The following is a 6,194-nucleotide window of genomic DNA, read 5'->3' as shown; positions in this document are numbered from 1 at the left end:
GAGAAATGTCTGTGGAAAAGTGCTTGACATGGGGCTGAAAGGGTGGCTGGATACGAGTAGAGCAATGTTCTGGAAAGGACAGTGTCTCATGGGATGATTCTTGGATTCTGATGGATAATGTTTCCTCCTTTCTCACCTCCTACGGTCTGGATACGCATGCCATTGAGCTTCTCAGGCGGTCCACAGGATCAAGCTACTCCAGGAATTAAGAGAACTGCTGGATACCATGACAGTTCTGAGGCCGAGTATCGGAAGACCAAAAAGCGGGCTGTGGCCTAGTTCCCGGAAATCCCCGCCCCTTCTCTGAAACAGCTGCAACAATCCTCAATGAAATTAACTAGCAATGCTATCTTTTGAGGCTACTCTCTCCTGAGACGGCCCACACTCTGTGGCGTATGTTTCTCTCTAAGTAAATCCACTTCTTACCTGTTTAAAAAAAAAATAATAACAAAACCAAAGAAGAAAATTGCTGAAGCAAGTTTTGGGGACCAGAGAGCAACTGGTCTCTACAGCTCTTTGAAAGCCAGGGATTCGTAATCAGAACAAAGGAATTAAGAATAACGAAAATCCATTATGGTTGGTGTTTAGTTTCAATAAAGCAGCCATGTAAACTCTACCGCATGAGGATAGTGGAACGTGAACTTTAGCTCAAAATCTCGATTCTGCTACCTTCTGGAACATTATCACTTTAAATGTTTTTATCTATTGCAGTACGTTGATTTGCAACATTATGTTAGTTTCAGGTGTATAACATGGTGATTCAGTTATTGTTTGCAGATTATATTCCATTATAGGTCATGAAAGGTATTGAACATTATTATTTAAACTTTATGAGCCTCAGCTTCCTTGCCTATCAAGTGAAAGCTTGGGATAGGATTAAATGAGATGACAGATGTGGCAAGGATGCCTCAAATGGAATAAACGAAGGGTGACTGTCCCTATACCAGCTTTCCCAACTTTCAGAACAATTGTGGCTAATACTGGGTTGGCCAAAAAGTTCATTTGAGTTTTTCTGTAACAGCTTACAATACAATGGCCTGTCGCATTCAGCCTCCGTTCCTACACTTTTCTCTCTTGCTTGCCTCAGCTACAGAGATTGGAAAACCAAAACACTCAACTTGCAGAGTCCTCAACTACCATAGCAGCTAGAACTCCATGCATGAATTCAGTTTTATTGATTATTTTTTCTTGATTCAGAACTGAGTCACATGGAGAGAGGGCCACGAGCATTTGTTTGGGATTTGAATTCAGTGGGGAGCAAGAGAAGCGTTCCGAGCATCTCTGGTGCTGGCCTCGGTCACGGCAGAACTGGCCCAGTCTGGGAGCGAGTGCTGGGAGAGTGTTTTCTGATCGACTTGCTTCCTGGCTGTCATGGATGCCTTGAGCTCATGACTGGCACTGGCTTCCTGTCGGAGGAGGCAGCCTCTTAATTCAGCCACAGTCTGTTTACGGAAGAGGCAGCAGCTCCCTTGATGGCCCAGCTCTATGATGGCTTCCCGAGTGTGGCTAAAGTCTTTTCAGCCCTCCCCAATGGTTTAAGACTTTCTGTATAACATAAGGAACTCCTTGCTGTTTAAACCAGCTAAAGTGGACTCTGTTGTCTGGGATCGACATGATGCCTGGAATGGTTCACTAGCTCTGGGCAATACAAAATAAATGGAAGTTTGCTGTTACTGCAGCTTCTGCTGCTTCTTCCTACTTGAACACAGACACAGACTGGGGGGCGGTGTGTGTGTGTGCGTGTGTGTGTGTGTGTGTGAATCCTAGCACTAAAGAGGGCAGAGCAGAAGCATGAAGGAGCCTCATGTCCCAAGGACACTGCTGAATCCCTCAGCAGCCCTGTACCTCCCAGTCTTCAAAACAGAGTTAACATCACCCACTCACAGTTATTTTAATGACTAACTAGGATAAACTGCATAGAGTATTGACCTAAACCATGCACAAAGGAGGCATTCAATCATGGTAGCTATTATGACCATTACTTGTTGTCACCTTCTCTGTGTATGACACGGATGCCTTCTGGGACCTCTTGTTGAGTGGGCAATTGGGATGAAGGCACAGATGGGGTGGGGTGTACTCCTCCCTGGAAACCTGAAGGGCAAAAAAACCCCCCAAAAAACCCAACTGCCAATAACCTGTGGCTGGATCTCTGTGTGTGGCATGTTAAACATTTACCTTAGGTTATATATCTCTCCATCTTTCTGAAATACTTCCCTTTGCTCTTTGTGTTAGTGGGGTCACGTGGTTTAAGTTGATTTCACGAAGATGAATGTTGGGAAGCATAATGAAACCATTCCACTGCCTGTTCTGTTCAGCTTTGGAGTCAAGGGTGGTAGACAAGTGTTTGTTTTCTGTGGGTTTGAATTCTATTTTTGGCCTTGACTAATTTTGTCCCTTTCATTCTTTTTCATTGCAAGAGCTATGCAGGCTTCTGCTGGCACATTCAAATAATACCCAGTGTGTCAAGCAAAAGTGGAAATCTCCACTGATCTCTCCAGCACGTCCTGAAGAACAGAGCTCATATAAGTCTGCAGTGAAGCAAATCTTGCTTTGTTTTCAAACTTCAGCAACTGCCTTGATTGCTCATTAATACGCTGGCTCCTTAAACTCTTATGATGAAATCTCAAAACGCACTGTCTCCAACAGGCTTTCTCAGTGCACTCTCATCTGAAGTCTCTAGTGCCGCTGTCTTGTTGCCGCTGTCCAGTTGCCCAGTCGTGTCCGACTCTCTGCGACCCTATGGACTGCAGCATGCCAGGCCTCCCTGTCCCTTGCCATCTCTCAGAGTTTGCCCAAGTTCATGTCTATTGACTCGGTGATGCCATCCAACCACCTCATCCTCTGTTGCTCTTTTCTTCTGCCTTCAGTCTTCCCCAGGACCAGGTCTTTTCCAACGAGTTGACGGTTCACTTCAGGCAGCAAAGGACTGGAGCTCCAGCTTCAGTATCCACCGTCTTAACCACCTTCAAATCATTATCAGTATCATCTAATACCCTTTACTCTGTCCCAGGCAACTTCAGGAACCATGGCAGTCTCCTCCTTTCCTTCTCAGCTCCTTCTATGGTGACGTCAGCAACCATATTCCTGTTTCCTGCAGGACACAGACCCTCATGTCCTCACCTCGTAGCACTGAGCGTCCTCTAACTTTGTCGTCAGGATAGGGCTCTGTTCCACCTTCAAGGTGCTTCCTTTCCCTGCATTCATTTTTTGTTCTGGTGCTGTCGCACGGCTGGTGGGATCCTAGTTCCCAGACCAGGACCTGAACCAGGGCCCTCAGCCCTGAAAATGCAGAGTCTTACCCTCTGGACCCCCAGGGAAGTCCCAAGATGCTTCCCCGTTATTCTTTCCTCCCTTGCTCCTGCTCTGCTCATGGCCTCACAGACACCCCTCTACGTGGGGTGCCTCGGTTTTGCTTTGTCATATTCACCCTTCGTTCTCTGATCAGCTGCCTCTGTGCTGCCTTCCCCACCACTCTGATGACCCTCCCACCCAAACTCTGCAGGACGCCCCACACCGGCCCAACCCCGGAGTACCAGCAGATCCTGCTTTTAGGGTGACAGCACTCTTGAGAAAATGCAAAGAATCACAAGTCCGTAATACTTGGCATCAGAGGAACCTTCTACCGCACCGTTCTTTCAGTCTGCTCTTCCCAGTAGTTTCGACAGCTGCTCTCTGCTTATATTGAACACTCATTCCTAACACAGCATCCTCATTCCTATAAGGGCACCCGGTGGATTTTCCCCTTGAGAGGAGCCAGGACCTGGTCTGAGTTTTCTTATCATTCTGCTCATACCAGCGCACCTCTTCTTACACCATGAACATCTTGGATCGGGCACCTCCCACGCACCACTTCAGACTTTTCTTCCAGCCTCCACTTGCCTTTTGTTCCAGCCACCACTGTGGCGCCCACTTCTCCCAGGGGTCCAGCCGGTAGCACATGGAGACAATCCGCCAGCCCCCCCGCCTCCCATCCTAGAACTTACCTCTTTTCACTACGGCTTGGGGCCCTGCAGGCACCCCTCAGGATCCTCACAAGTACACCCCAGAGTGCTGGGGTGTTCAGGCCTCCTGGAGTGGTTTTTGATTAGTGGCGGATGCCAGCTGATGAATAAATGCTTCCTCCCTTCTCACTCTAGACTGGCCATCCCAAGATGCACATTATACGGATTCTCAAGAGGTCCATGGGATCAAGCAACCCAGTAAGGCACCGTGTGCAGCTTTTCATGGCTTCACTCTTTTACCCCTCCTTCTTCAGATTATAATCCCCAATAAAGTACATCGAGACACTATTTTTCTGATATCTGCTCTCTGGGGAAATCAGTCTGAGACACATCCTTTATTTTTCTTTCCAAATTCTTCTTTCTCTATGCTCAAATTCTTGTTTCTTTAGGCTAAAAACCAGCCATCTCATTTCTCAAGAGAACTTTCTTCTATAATGATGTCTCCCCTCTTCCAATAATCAGAATCTTAATAATTTTAAGAAATGTGTCCTGAGAGCTTCAAAAATCACACGGCTGTATCACTCACTTATGATTTCCTTCAAAACATAGAAAGAATATCCAAAACCTTACAGTGATGTTTTCAGACACTTTGGGTTCATAAAGTACAGTTGGCCCTTAAACAACATGGTTTGAACAGCGTGGGCCCACTTACACACGGATATTTTTTATGTTAGTAAATAATATAGCCCTACATGACCCATGGCTGATGCAGTCTATGGAATCGCAGATATGGAGGAGCTGCAGATACCAAGGGTCCACTTAAATTATATTAAGATTTTCTGCTTCAAGGAGTGTTGGTGCCTCTAAACCCCACTGTTCAAGGGTCAACTGGACTAAAGTAATTTGTCATCGTACTTCAGCTTAATAGCAACATTACCCGTGAAGCTTGCCTGGAGCTACGAAGAAGGAGAGTTCCTACCACTTGATGACAGTCACACTGTTCAGAGATTAGCAGAGAATAACAAAGCCATGATGTGATACAGATGTTGGACAGCTGGCCAGGCTTGCTCTCCAAATTAGTGACTCACGCCTGCCCAGAAGTTTCACAGCAGAGATGATTCCCGTGCGTGCCCTGGCAACACTGAAAAATTACTACCTGCCTTCCATCATGGGGTCGTCGACAAATGGTAAGAACCAGGACTACCAAAACTACAAATGCCAGGATCTATTGTACTTTCTATCTCTAAATCTCTACTGTCTGGACTTGGAAATTTGAATGTGCACAACGTCTTCAACTTGAAATGAAGAAACCTTCACCTGACTCACTCACTCATAGTATCACTCAACTATGACCCCATCGTCAAATAGACCTACTGGACTGTCACCGTCCAGGTCCTCCTGGGGCTTTATTCTCGGGTCTAGTGACTCTTTCTAAGCTTCACTCTTACTTACCCTCCCAGCTGCACCTGACTGCTAACCAACCTGTCTTTGGGCCTCCAAGATCGTCATGGGTCTGTGATTTTTCTCTGGTGTTTAGTCCCTCATTCGAATTATATCTTTCTCTTCTTTCAACTTCTCTTTCTCCTTCCTTTGAGTACAACCCAAAGTCCATCCTTGATCTTCTTTTACATTTCTTCTTCATGAAGCCCGGTCCCTTGTTTCAACTATACTAAGGTCATTTGGAGAACAAATCATCAGCATAGACTATTAGAAATAGGAGGGCTGTCATCTTGATAATCCACCCTCACTTGAATGCCTCCAGAAATGAAGGGTTCACCTCCTTACACAGCAGTTGTTGTTGTTGTTTTTTCCATTTCTGAGAGCTCTACTATGTAAAATAGTTTAGTATGAATGGCTGAATCTATCTCCTCGTAATTTTGAGACATTGACTGTTTTTCTGTCCTCCAAAATAACATTGAAAAACATTGCCGCTTCTTTTTCATAGCCTTTACCAATACTCTGTCAGCTTATATTAAGCCCCTCTTGACCAGAGAAGGCAATGGCACCCCGCTCCAGTACTTCTACCTGGAAAATCCCACGGATGAAGGAGCCTGGTAGGCTGCAGTCCATGGGGTCGCTGAGGGTCGGACACGACTGAGCGACTTCACTTTGACTTTTCACTTTCATGCATTGGAGAAGGAAATGGCAACCCACTCCAGTGTTCTTGCCTGGAGAATCCCAGGGAAGGGGGAGCCTGGTGGGCTGCCGTCTATGGGGTCACACAGAGTCAGACACGACTGAAGTGACTTAGCA

The sequence above is a fragment of the Capra hircus genome, chromosome 1 (assembly GCF_001704415.2).
Source record: "Capra hircus breed San Clemente chromosome 1, ASM170441v1, whole genome shotgun sequence".
Lineage (NCBI taxonomy): Eukaryota > Metazoa > Chordata > Mammalia > Artiodactyla > Bovidae > Capra > Capra hircus.
The sequence above is the reverse complement of the archived record's forward strand: the minus strand, read 5'-3'. Positions refer to the sequence as shown.